A 14,408-nucleotide genomic window follows, 5' to 3' on the forward strand; every position below is an offset into this window, starting at 1 on the left:
ATCCTTCAGACAAGAAATTTTTATGACTGATGTCGGCCTCACACTGTATGTCTTGCTTTTATATAATAAGAAAGCTTCAACAAAACAATTTAACTGTTTCCAGGAATAATAGGCAGAAACTGTTTGGTTTGCTAATGTTAAAAATCTGTGTGACCTTACTGAATAAACTCCTTTACAGTAAATCCTGTAAATTTAAGAGGTATCTTGAGGCCAGAAAGAGGTGCATTTTTTTCTTTCCTTGTAAAAGTACACACCCATTTGGCAGAGTTATCATTGGATATATTTGATATAATAGCTTATAGTGTAATTAATTGTAGATTTCATCTGTAGTGTGTATGTTCAAGACTGGCAATCTCACAGCAGAGCTAAATATGTCATTCCTTATAATTGTTCCTCTTACGTGCCTCAGTAACTCTAGAAGTGAGGGCAAGAAGATTGTCTTTTTTTCTGCTCTCATTCCTCCTTCATTGTCATCCACATCACTTCAGGGCAGTCTGAAGAAGGACAGATTAATCAGCCTTGAATAAAATCTGAGTGGGGAGCAGAGCTGGGACAGGGACAGATATCTGCAGGACTTAGGATCTGAAGGAGGAGACAACAGGATCTAGCAGAGGTCATAGGTGAGATCAAGCGGCAGAAACAATAGAAAATAGGAAGAGAGGTGAAAACAGCTTGTCCAGAGGAAAAGGTAGGGGTAGAATACAACAGGTTAGAAAAGATTTTAAAAGGTCTATGGCACTAAAACACGTCATCTTCCAGAACCTGGGGTAGGACTCAGGATTTCTGTTTTTCAGAGTTCCTCTGCTACTTACTAAATAACTGGGATATCAAAGGCAGTGTATATCTCTTATTCCGCATAGCAGTGGAACCACAATCACAGTTGATTACTCCCTTGTTTCAGGTCATAAACTTCTACTGGAAGTCAGATTCCAGTGCTGTTGTCCACAGTGTGAGAACTGGAAAAATTTCATATGATTAACATTTTTGTCAGACTGAGAAACAAAGAAGTGACTCTTTTCTTCCCTAGTCCCTGCATCATCCCACTTGCTTGTCTGCTGAATAGACAGATCTCTGAGAATGAGGCACTTTTTCAAAAACTAGCCTTCTCTTGTGGATTTCCTAACTTTTCAATGTTTGGCCTTGTAGTCTCGATGTTTTGTTTAAACTTGATTCTTGAATGCAAGTACTACAATAAAATTACACAACTGGGCTATTTGTCACTCATCATCTATACTAAAAGTGCTTAAATATATATGTCTCTGTGTGTGTGAATGTACACATACATGTGCTCTATATAAATATCTTGTTATGTGTTCTCTCTTTTCATGTGTCTTTTTGGTGGGATGAAGATGGAATAAATAGTAACAGGGAATTACATAATCCTACAAACAGTTACTTTGGTGAAGTAATTTACCTTCTTATTTGAGTGAGGAATGCCAAATCCAGCATGAGAATTTGTGACATTGATGTTATTCAGATGTAAGAATTTCTAGGACTGCAACTATTGGCTGTAATTATTTAGAGGCTTTCTGTTTCTTCCAGCAGTTTTAGTGCTGCAATATGCTGTAACTAACTGATTGCAGCAAGGATCCATGCTAAATTTACACATACTGAGCTCCCATATCTCTCAAAAATGTATGCAGATAGCTATTGTCCATGCAGGCAGAGCCATTTGTAAGTTTAAAGTTACTGGTTTACATTAATATTGTAGGATTTGAGCCTTGGTTATTTTGTTGTCTTCCTAAATGGGAAAGGGGTATGGACAAGCCAGGGCTAAACTGCCAGATGTGTTAGTTCTGCCAAAGCATTTGTAGTGTATCTAATGTTTTTCTTGAGCCAGTTGGTCAGTCAGTCAGTGATTCTTTCCACTAAAAAATTACTCCTAAGGAGGAAAACAAAACTAAGAATTTAGCAGCAGAAAGGGTATGTATTGGAGAAGAATATACTTTTTTTCTTGCTTCCTTTCAGCTACTCCAGAGAAATAAGACGTGACATAATGTATCTGAACCAATGAATACCTAACACTTGATGATGAGTGGATGGAACAATAGGAAATCATATAAAGTAAAATTTTATGAATCTTTCAGTTCTTAGCTATGCAGATTAGTAGTCACATCAGAAAGAATTCAAATCTCTTTTTTGAAGTATGTATGCATATATCCACGTTTCTTCTGCGATTTTACAGAAATGTGTATGCCTCTGTGCACACACTTCTGTCTAGTATACTCTCTCATGCTCATCTGCAGCAAAATTTTGACCTTAGGTGCCGTATTTCAGAAAGTTTGGTAATCTTTGATTGCATTTATGATGCAATCAGAAGAGTTATATCAAAATGTTTTTTTGCAATGGTCAATCAATAGTGCTAAAAAAAGTGTATTATACCATATAAAACCTGTCAACCTCAATAATTTAGGTATCATATTAGGAAAGCACCACGGTCTAAAACTAATTCCATTTTTAGGAAAGCAACTGAAACTTGCTTGAACAGGCCTGAGCCTGGTAGTTTCTTTACAGTGTGACTTAACAGTTAAAAATTTCTCATTTTAATGTGCTCCTGTCTGGCCAGTAGCCATATGCTGGACTTCTTTGACACTATAAGAAGGTTTCATATGTTTTAAAAAATGATAAAATGTTGTCAGGGTGTGGGAAGATTGAGAAAATAAGCAAGACAAATTTAGGGATAGTTTTTCTGCTGCACTGACTACACGGCTGTGCTACATGTGATGGTGACTTCCACTGCTCGTGTCCTGTATGACTGTGTCTCAGAGAGGGACTGGGACACTGCATTATGAAGGGGCCCTGTTCTGTTATGCTCCGCACGTGAGGGTGAAGCTGGCTACTTCTGTTAGCAGATGTCTTTTTTTCCACTGAAGTCATAGGAAAAGAGCAATCAGGCTGAGCCAATCCCATGCTCCTGACAGGATTGTACTCAGATTTGGTTCTAAGCAGGCAGCATTTTGTTTGGTAGCATTAAAAACAACCGAAAAAGGGCACGGAAAGCTAAACTGTGTAAGATTTCACAGCAGAAATTCCGAGGCTTTCTTCAAGATGCTGAAGAACATCCATTTGGTCTGAGAGAGGTCCATGGGGAATTCAGTTTTGTCTTCCCATGTCTGAGGAGCTTGTGCCTGATGTGGGGAACTGGGGCCCAGCTCTGGGAAGGCAGGCGTCCAGATCCTGCCCCATTCAGAGGGATGAGATGGCTGTGACTGCATCATTTGCAACAGTGTTGTTCTCGATTTCACTTTCACACTCCCGAGTGCATTCCTTCAGCAATCCCCTGCCTCAGGCAGCTGTTTATTTTGCCTTTGTCAGTCTTCTAAAAAAAAAAAAAAATTATTAAAATAGTAGATAATGTCTCAAGTGCTACTATAATAGTTTGCTTAAATATCTCTTGATTTTAGATTTTCCTCCTTATAGATATTAATAGTATTTTACACATCAGGTTTTTAAAGGTCAGAGAAAGTATTGTGGACATTAAGGTTATGCTTTCATAACATCCACTTATAGGTAAAAATTAAAATTAACAGCAGCTGAGCAATGAGTCAAAAAATCCTCAAACATAATACTGTTAGAAAGTTTCTAAAATACCATCAGAAAAAAAATAGGATCAATTGCAGACAATATTTTGTGGTTTTCCCCTGGAATTTGTTGACACTAATATTTTTGAATTTCTTTATTACAGTCTGCCTTGTTACTGATAGAACTGGGTTCTTCACTATTTCAGGTTAAGCAATAAACCCCTACCAAGCCCAAGACTGGTTATATGTGACACTTTAGGTTTCTGCCAATTGATTAAAGTCAAGTGGGTTGTGCCGGTTTGCAGACCTTACAAGAGTTTCACTCTAATTGTCAGAAAAATCTCTTTTATTTAATTGAGATATGGGTAAAGTTGTAAGTGGAGGGATTTCTGCATATTTAAAAAGACACAATAAGAAGAATTCATGCTGTGACTTTTCAAATGCTTTCTTGGCTCTAGATGGAGAAGCAGCTAATGTCATGAGCATTTCACCTATTCAGGAAGATAATATAATCAATCAAATTAACCTGTTTTATTTGTCAATAACAGATAAAGATGTTTATGTAAGCTATTACTTGGTGATTGCTTGTTAAATAGTTTTACAAGTGTCTTTTAAAAATAACCTGAAAAAAAAATGTGGTTATTCAATATATTGTTTGATAAAACTAAATTCTTTTCAGAACCATCCAATTGGATCTCAAATGCCTTGATAGTGCTTTTGGTGTTTTAACTGAACTTGGTTTACCCTGTTTTCATTTTTGTTTTGTTTTGTGGTGTTGTTGTTGTTGTTATTGCTCATTTGCTTATTTGGTTGGCTTATTTTTCTCTCGTTTTTTAACCCCCTGCCTAAGATTGCCAAGTCTAGGTTGATCATTTGCCATAGTTCATGGCTTATATTATGAAATGATCATAACTGTAATGAAGAGGGAGGATGAACTAATGGAAAGTGAATATTTCTTGTTAAGTAAATCTGGAATATAGATCAACTGTAATTACCAAATATGCTAAAAGTAAATCTGGAATATTTTACATCTCCTCTAGTAAAACACAAACAGATGCAAAATATCCAACATAATATTTTTGGTCACTTTTTGATGCCTGTTGTTGTACCTAAACTACCAACATCAGGATGCGTTTTTTATATACTGAGAATTCCACATTGCGCAACTTCAAGATTTTGTCTTGCAGAACTTGTATTTAACCTACAATCACTCTGGAAATACCCTCTGAGCTTTGTATTCATTACAGTAGAACATTAAGAGAGTCCTGACAGCAAAATAAATTCCCTCAAGTTATTTACTTATCTTAGCCATTTATAGGTACTTGGTTGAAGTGAGACATCAAAATAAATCAGTTAATTTGTGTCTTGGTTCAATGTTGTTAAGGAGTCCTGCAATAATAATGACAACACTAAGAAATAGAAGCCCCTATGAATTTTTTCCATAATTTGAACTTTTGTGTAACTTTACTCCCTTGCTAAATCTCACATAAAGAGTTGCCTTAATTTCAGGACAATCATATTTCAGTAAATCCACACAGGAATATTAGTCTTATTTAATTTAATTACCAAATCCTAACAACTAAGTATTCACTTCATTAAAGACACTAAAAAATTCTGGCCAGCTGTTTCCTGCCACTTGGCTGAGGACAAGGTGGAGAAAGACAAGCAATTCAATCCTTGGTAACTCTCAGTTGTGTTCAGCATAATTCTACCACATAATTATACTTTCATAATTTTATTCCTAAACTGGAATCTGAATCCAAGGGGGGTTCTGTAACTTATGGGCTTAAATTCTGATATGTTTAAATTCATGTGTACACACAAAAATTTCCACAGATTTGCGTAATCATCTCAGACTAATGTTTTGTTTTGTCAACTGTGCTTTCTTTCCCTTTTTTTTTTTTTTAAATAACTTTAAATTACAGTAGTCAAATAGATTGAAGAGGGAGGTATACTAGTTGTATGTGCAAATGGTGGATTGGTTATTTGCTCTGTTCCTGAAAAAGTTTTTCCTGATCTGGTTTAAATACAAAATTCTGGAATATTAAGAACTCTTTGTCAAAGATCAAGATAACTATAGTATGGTGGTTTTAAAACTGTTAGTAATTTTTATGCACTGAAGGTAAAAAGAAATACTCAATATAACTGAAGAGTGACTTAAAAAATATTCATTTGATGTATGAACAGCCAGGCCCATTGCCTGTAAAAGTAAGTGCTAAGATACCAAATCATAAATCAATATTTCAAGGCTAAAATCCAAACAGACATAGATCGCTGAATTATATGGACTTCTGCTATGCTGTGCTTGTTTATACATCTGGGTCTGGCTATTGGGTGCTGCAAAAATTACAAAGTTATCCAATTTGATCTTAATATAAGAGAACTCTTGAAGAAAGATATGCTTGTCCCTGGAAACAGAAAGTAGAATTCTGTACAGCCTGTGGAGAAGATTAGGTACGTCAGGACCAGATTAAAACCTGTCCACGAGGCCAGAGAATGCTGAGAAGGGCTGTGTGAAATCCTGTCCCTCTCTGGGATTCAAGCAGGTTGGCCCAGGTATCTGAGTCCGCTTGTGTACCAACATATTTGTGTCCTCCCTCCAGTATAGGGATGTTGATCATTTTCTTTGGAAAAATAAGCACAATACAGGCTTTTAAATAAAATAAATCACCTGCTCACCACCTAAAAGCTGCAGAGCTGGCAAATTTTTGCAAATTTCTTTCTCTGCATTGTGTAGCTCCTGTCCCAGTTCAGTGTCCTCAACCCCCTGAACCAGAGCATTGGGATGTACTGGGCTGTAGACTCTATGCCTACTACATAGGTTAATTAATGGGATAAAGTGCATTCATTTTCCCTTACCCTGGGGTTTTAAAATCGAAGCACATCTTCTCATGATGCTGTCAGCAGCTTGATTTCATTAGCACTTCCTGGGAATACTCTGTGGGTTGTGATCTGAGTCAGGCAGCTCAGCCAGTTGGGACTCATTCCAGAGGCAAGAAATACTAAGTACTAACTAGACAGAATCCCTCAGGGGAATAAGGACTAATTTGGGATTCCCATCAGGTTAGTAAGCAAGGTGCCCAGTGCCTCATCTGAGCTTGAACCAGAGCAAATTTGAAAACTCTAAGGTTCACATTGCCTTCAGGGCTAGGCAGCAGCCAAAGTTTTTGAATACTAACTTTGGACTTAAACTCAGCCTAAACTCCACTTCAGGTGTTGTGTTTCTGATAGGCCTGTTTCTCTAAACATTTCCCCTCAAGAGGTGTTCAGTGTGTGCTTATAAATAAATTAGGCATAAAGCTTAGATGTTGGATTTGAAAAAGGATGCGTTATTCAACTTGGTAAGTGCGGCCAGTTACAGCTTTAGGTAGGGGTCTTAGAAGGTAATGTATTGATTTTCTCCTGATGCATTTTTTAAATTATGTGGTCTCATCTGCTTTTTAGATTTCTGTATATAATTCTTGAGGTTTTGTTGCCTTTGACGATACGTTTTTTGAGAAAAGGTTTTCATTATTCAAATAATATTCAAATTCAGTTTGTTTTCCACAGTTGTATAGTGGAGATCCTTGCAGAAATGAAATTTCCTCTAGAAATTGTAGCCCAATGTTTTCATGGAAATTTGTAAGTAAGACTAACAAAGTGAGGAAAAGTAGATAAGTGACACTGGTAGTAGTCTGACTCTACTGTGTAGACATTTTTTCTCTATTGTGGTTACTGAACTCATGCTTACCTATTGCAGCAAAGATGAGCATCACAGGGAAGTGATGCTCACTGTTTTTCTTCTTCAAATCTCATTGTAATGCTGCAGTTTTTCCTATTGCTGCTGTTCATTTAATCAGTAGTTTTCATCACAGTGGGCTTTCATGCCCTGAAGAGATATAAGGGCTTACAAGGATCAGATGGTATCGGGATCTAAAACAAGGAGACTTGCTGACTGCATAGATGAACTGGAAAACTACAATACTGTCATCTGCAGTTTGCTAAAGCCTAGCTGTTCTCAGAACAGAACACTGCTTTCTTTTCCCAACAGGAAAGATAAAAATGCAGAAATTAATTTTTGGATCTTTCAGCTTTTCTAAAGGGAACTTCTCAACCAACATGAATGGTAATGATTGCAAAAACCAGCTAGTTTTGCTGCTAGATCCCTGAAGGAAATGAAGGAGGCTTAACAGCTCTTGGCCAGGTGCTGAATTTTTTTGTACAATGTGAGGGGAATGGTTAGACTCTTTAGCTTGACCCTAACTGCAGCCAGTGAGCAGATCCAAAAAACTGTCCTGGAAGTCGTAAGACAGAAAAGAGTCTTTTATCTTGTGCAGATACGTGCTCTGTTGAGTGCTGTGTCAGGCCTGTGACAGTCAACAGCAAATGAGGATCTGCAATGCAAAGTAAAGGTTGACATTATCAACTGAGCCATTCCTTCCAAAAAGAGATGAAGAGAGATGACACTCCTTATTTTCTAAAATGCATAATGAGAAGGTAAGTGGTACCTGTGCAGCTTCCAGTAATTCTTTGCTAAATTTACGACCTCTGACTAAGCACTGTGTCTTGCTAAGGAGGAGACAGCTTTTGATATACCTGGTGTTACTACAGAAGTCTAGGAAGCTCCACTTCAGAAAGTTAAGATCCCCACAGGTTTTCATTCTACGTTTGATACCTTACTGGCAGACATTAAAATCTGAGGTAATCACCCTGCTCTCCTTTTATAGCTAGTAGAGGGACAAACTGGGTCCCAGCAGCCTTAGCTGAAGGCCTGAGGACTTAGGTGCATGCAGTTACCTAGAAGATGCATGAGGAAGCACTTAAGGCACGTACGTTGTTTTACAGAGCTGAGTTCTACTCACCCTCAGAAGCGGCAAGCACAGAACAAGCTATGTAACCTCTCCAGGCTATTTCTGTCCTGAGCTGCAGGGGTCTCTGAGGTAGGTCAGCTTCCCTTCTTGTTTGCTCCATGGCTTCTGAGAATTTTCCCACCTGGAACAAAGATATGGATGTCGTTAAAATCAGCAACTAGTTGGTGTAACCCAGGCTGGCTAAAAGCTGTCAGATGTCAGATTTTATGATGAGAAGACTACTAGAAAAACAGAGAGAGATCAGAGTCTTGACAACATTAGGAAAATTAAAGAAAAATAGTAGGAATTATTATGCTAAAATGTTTATGTTTTCGTGATTATTAGAATAAAGTTTTGTTTTCTTGAGTTCACTTTGTTTCAATATTTCTTTGAAATTGGCTTCAATATCAAAGTGAAAGAAAAAAACCAATCAAAATAACTCACCCCAGATACTTTTTATGTGTGTGAAACTGTTGAATCACTCACAGTTTGTTCCTCCAAGTGAAGGAAGGTGGTCCTGTTCACCTGACGGGTGAGTCAAACTCAGCGGGTGCAATGAAGGCTTGTGGAGGCCTGTGCAGGATAAATACTTTTTACCATGCTTGTCACCATGCCACTCACTATCTACATGGAATAATCTATTGCTGCTGCTGTTGCTGACACAATCTGCTTTTTTTCCCCCCACATGCTTGTCCTGCCCAACGGCATCTGGTTTTGTTCAAAGAGGCCTATGCCTTCCCTCACCTTGATGATCCGTTGTTGTATCTTTCTGGCAAAGAACTCAAAAGATTTTGCCAGAAGGTTGCACTCAATCAATCCTGCCTTTAGGGTGTCCTAGAAGCACTTTCTTGGATCACCATTGCTTCCTCTTTCCACACTCCAGTTCCCTTCATAGTAGGTGCTTGAACATATGTACATCATTGATTCAAGCCATATGTCCAGCCCATTACACCTGGGCTTTCCATGTGGATACGCTGCAGGAATTCATCACTGGTCAGCTTAGCGTAGCATCTGACTCAGAGCAAGACACATAGGTGCCTCTGGTGGAACTTCTCCAGCTGGCAGATGTGCTTTCTATACTACATCAAAATCTTGCCTCTGTTTAGCACAACAGCCTTATACAATTTGAGTCTGTATTTGTAGTCTGTTCTGATACTGATTGCATATTTCCTTAATAAACCCAACAGAAAATCTCCCTAATTCTATGAAACTACCTCTCCATCTACACTGGTACAGTCAATCAACATAATTTGAATGCAAATGAACCCAAATGCAACAAACAGCTCAGTCTCACCGTGTTTAGTGGAAGGGACAGCATGTTCTTCTCCATGTTGATCAACACATTATCTGAATTTTCCTCAAAATTATGATTAGCTTGATTTTTTTTTTTTTGTTTGTGGTGGGAGCAGCATACTTGTTTGTTAAGAAAATCTGAAGTCCTTGGCTGATGTGGGCCACCACTGTTCTGTGATGAGCATGCCAGCATTCTTGTGTGCTCTGCTTGGTAACATCAGGCTTGGAGTGCAGTCCTCCTGCAGCTCAAAAGTGAGTCCTGGTATTTAGGCTGAGGTTGCATTTGTTTTACTTCACACCTTGGAATACAATAACATTTTTTCAATGAAATGAATCAAGGGCAACAGAGAAAACAGTCCACTTCATACACAGTGATTTACAAAAACAAAATAAGAGACAATCAGGGATGGTCTGAATGGCATATGGTCTAAATAGAAAAATAAAGGCGGAAGAGGAAGGAAAGAAGGGGAGAATTAGTTCAAAGAGATGGATGTGGGTGGTATAAATGGACAATGAATACAAGGGGGAGGAAGCTGAGGTTAAAAAATAAAGAAAGAAACCTCTCATCATGGCCTTTAGCAAAGGAGTGAAGGAAATTACACCACAATAGCCAAACCACTGCATAAGCAAGAAGTTGCACTCAAAACACACCTAAGCAAAATTAAACAGAGCTTCAGTTCTGGAGGTACTAGGTGGTAATAGTGTCTCAGAAATATTCTTCCAGAGGAAATGTTTAGGTGCTGTGCATACAAGACTTTTATAAAAAGGTAAGGAAGATCAAGACCAAGAAGTGACAGATACCAGTCTGACTTTTTTTTCCACTAAAATTAGGAGCTCAGTTACATGTATATACCTTAACACCAAAGATTCTGCAGTGCTAAGCCTCTATCATATTAATCTCTGTGTTGCCAATTTTTCATGGTATATTTACTAACTGAATACTAGATTCATCAGTGAGTTAATTCAGCTTCACATCTGTATCTAACAGAATAGGATCAATGAATCTGTAGGAAGAAATAGAACCGTGGGTTCGTACGCTTAAATATTTGGGGTTTTTATTTCCATACTGGCACAAGTTTCAAGAAGTACTTGAAGTTCTGTAGATCTTGGACTATGGCTATGTTATATAATAACTCTTTACATACATTGCCTTATCATCAAAATATGCAAGAGTGCCTTATTGACAAATAAACTCAAAGCATTCAGCTTGGTCTCATTTGTTTTAAATAATAAACAAGATAACATCATGTTATGAAGAATCTAATTGAAGATTTGGAATAAGTAATTATAATTACCCAATAGGAGTTCCAGTGTCTTCTTGAAGCAACAATATTCTTGGATTACAAAACTGATAGAAGTCTCAGTGCTGTAAGCCACATGAAGAAAGTAAACCTCAAATTAAGACTGATGGTTACAAATCAGAGACATTTCTTCTGTGTCTTTCTTTCATTAAAAAATACCATCTTGTCCATTTAAAAGACATGAAACAATGCTATCAGAATTTTTTCCCATGAAAAATATTTGCACAGGAGATACAGAAACTAAGAGCATGCAAGTACAATGCTGTAGCATGCAGCACCATATTGCAACCACTTTGAGGAAGCAGATGACTGCTTTCTGAAGCATTCTGATTTTGGAATTGTCCAATTCCACAATAATCTTGAAGAAAGAAAAAAACCAAAATACTTCTTTTCAGTTTTCTCTTTCAATTTGTAACTATTTCTTACAGATGTTCAAGTACGCAAGAATAATTTGAAACTGTAATCTGAAGCTAAAGGAGGAAGTTAAAAGTATGTTGACCAAACAGTTCCATATTGAAGAAATCATGTTCTTATGATTAAGGAGGATCAAACAAAAAAATAATCCAAAGTGATCAAACCATGTCTCCTAAAAAAATTTCTAAATCCATACTCAAGCACATGGGTAAAATAAAAATATTTATAAGTAAGAAGGTGAGATTGCACTGATTGAAGTTTGATTTGCAGAAGTAGCTACAAAGAAGTAGGCTCCTTACTGTGGATTTAGGAGCTGAACTTCAGGCACCTAAGTTTACAAGGAGCTACTACCTTGTGACAGGAATCTGTTGTATGAGTTTATAGAGATATCTATGAAGATACATGTCTGGAGGGAAGGCATTCTTGTTTTGATTAGTTGAAAACTTAATAACCACATCAAAATATTCTCACACTAAATGCCATAAACTCTACACTGGACAAGAAGATATAAGGCCGGTTCCACTTTCATTTTAATTTCAGGAAAAGAGTAGGCTAGTTTGTATGTCAGTTTAAATAAATTTTCAACAGATCAGAGTTTGATTATTTTGGAATTAGAATATCGTGGTCTCAGCTGAAGCTTTTTTTTTTTTTTAATATACAGAGAAGCTAATGAATTTCCTCAAAGTATTAATTTTTCACTTCTTATTTTCTATATGTTACAAAAACTCATTTATAATTATGCAATTGAGTAGTACAGCAGCAAGGTATGAATGGCAGAGTAATAACTTGAGATGTATACACACAAATTTCTGAAAAATCCTTAATACCTCTAAAAATACAAGGTGAATTAACGTAAAACCTTTCCATGAAAATTTGACAGGATGTAAAATTTCTGTGCAACATACAAAAACATTCACATCACCTTACCTCACAGTAAGAAAACTAAACTTGTTATTACAATTTAAATGAAATTTTTAATTATATATTACTTCATTGGTTTAATGGTATTTACACAGAATTTAATACAAATTTAATGACACCTGTGCTTAATGAAATGAATAATTCTAGAATCATAGAATCATAGCATCAATCGTAATTGGGAAGGCACCTTAAAGATCATCTAGTTCCAATCCCTTGCCATGGGTAGGGACATCTTCCGCTAGACTAGGTTGCTCAAAGTCCCATTTAACTCAAACAGATCCAGAGATACAGCACCCATAACTTTTCTGGGTGACCTGTTCCGGTGTCCCACTAGCCTCTTAATAAAGAATTTTTCATAACATCTAATCTAAATCTACCTTTCTTTCTTTATCTTAAGGCCACTCCTCCTTGTCCTGTCATTACATGCTTGTGTGAAAAGTACCTCTCCAGCTTTCTTGTATGCCCCCCTTATGTACTGGAAGCCTGTTGCAAGGTCTCCCTGGAGCCTTCTCTTCTCCACGCTGAACAGTCCCAGCTCTCTCAGCTCTTCTCTCTCTAATCATCTTCACGGTCCTCCTCTGGACTCACTCTAACTGGTCCAATTCTTTCCTATGCTGAGAATTCCAGACCTGGTGCAGTATTCAGGTGGGGTCCCAAGAGGGGGAGAATCACCTCCATCAACCTGCTCATTGACGCAGTTTTGTAGAGAGGAAAGGAATGAACCAGCATCAGGGGTTCTTGGCTAGCTTTTAGCTGTTAAGGTAGCAGCCAAGGAAAAGGCTAGCAGGTAAAGTTCAGGCGATGACGCAGCCCCAAGAAGAGACACACAACACGCATCCAAACACCTGCACAGCCAAGGGCTGATTCAACTTTATTAACACAAAATGGTGGGTTTTATAGGGTCTGTTAAGGAAGGATCTGGAACCTGGGCGGAGATGGGGCGGAGCATGCAAATCTGCTAACAGAGATTGGGTAAGGGTTTATGAATAAACATTAAGAGGCAGGGACAAGGGAGGAGATAACTGGGGGAAACATGATTGGTCTGTACCTCAGGGTACACGGACCAATGAGGGGTTGTCTCTATGCCTGGCAGGCAAAAAGTCCATAAGAGAAAATGGGGGAAATCAACCTACGAATAGGTTTCACAAGCTTAACACAGCTACCACTGTAAAGTCTTTAATCATTATGGTTGTTGAAGGTAGAGGTAATAGCAGAGTTGGTCTTCCAGTCTTCAAACGAAACTTCTCCCTTCCCTTGGTCCTTCCATGCAGCGAATGCTGTTTCCTGGTTTTCCTCATCCCCAACAGCTTATCACTTCTCTTTAGGTGCTGCCTAGGATATGGTGGCCTTCTGGGCTGTGAGCACACATTGCCATGTTATGTTCAGCTTCTTATCTACTAGAATACCAAAATTCTTCTCTGCAGGATTGTTCTCTATGAGTTCTTCTCCTAGTCTGTTTTCATATCTGGGATTGCCTCAACCCAGGGGCAGTACTTTGCACTTAGCCTTGTTGAACTTTTTTAGGTTCTTGTGGCCCACTTAAGTTTATCCAGGTTCCCTCTGTGTGGCATCCTTTCCTTCTGTTGTGTTTACAGCTCCACTCAGGTTTGTGTCATCTGCAGACTTGCTGAGGGTGCTCTTGATCTCACTGTCTGTGTCATTGATAAAGGTAACAAAGAGCACTGGCCCCAAAACAGAGCCCTGAGGGACACAACTTATCTCTGGGTTTCAGCCAGAAATAGAGCCATTGACCACAACTCTCTGGCTGCATTCATCCAGCCAACTTATCCACTGAGTAGTCCACCTTTCAAATCCATATCTCTCCAATTTGGAGATGAGAGTGTCATCTCCATCCAATTTGGAGATGAGAGGAACATGTTGAAGATTAAGAGAACTCTACGTAGATGACATTGGATGGTCTTCACTTGTTGACTTTTGCAGCCGCTCCATCATAGAATGCCAACAGTCATCTCTAGTTAGTTCAGTTTAATTTTTTTAGTGTAAGCTAATACTAATTCTGATGTTTTTAAAAATCTACTTTACCTTAAAAATATTTGTTCTTAATTCTAAGACTGCATTGAAATGCTAGGTTAATATTTCATCTTTACTTGCCTGTACATGAAAATCTG

The sequence above is a fragment of the Myiozetetes cayanensis genome, unplaced genomic scaffold (genome assembly GCF_022539395.1).
Source record: "Myiozetetes cayanensis isolate MyiCay16 unplaced genomic scaffold, myiCay2020 scf1, whole genome shotgun sequence".
NCBI classification, from domain to species: domain Eukaryota; kingdom Metazoa; phylum Chordata; class Aves; order Passeriformes; family Tyrannidae; genus Myiozetetes; species Myiozetetes cayanensis.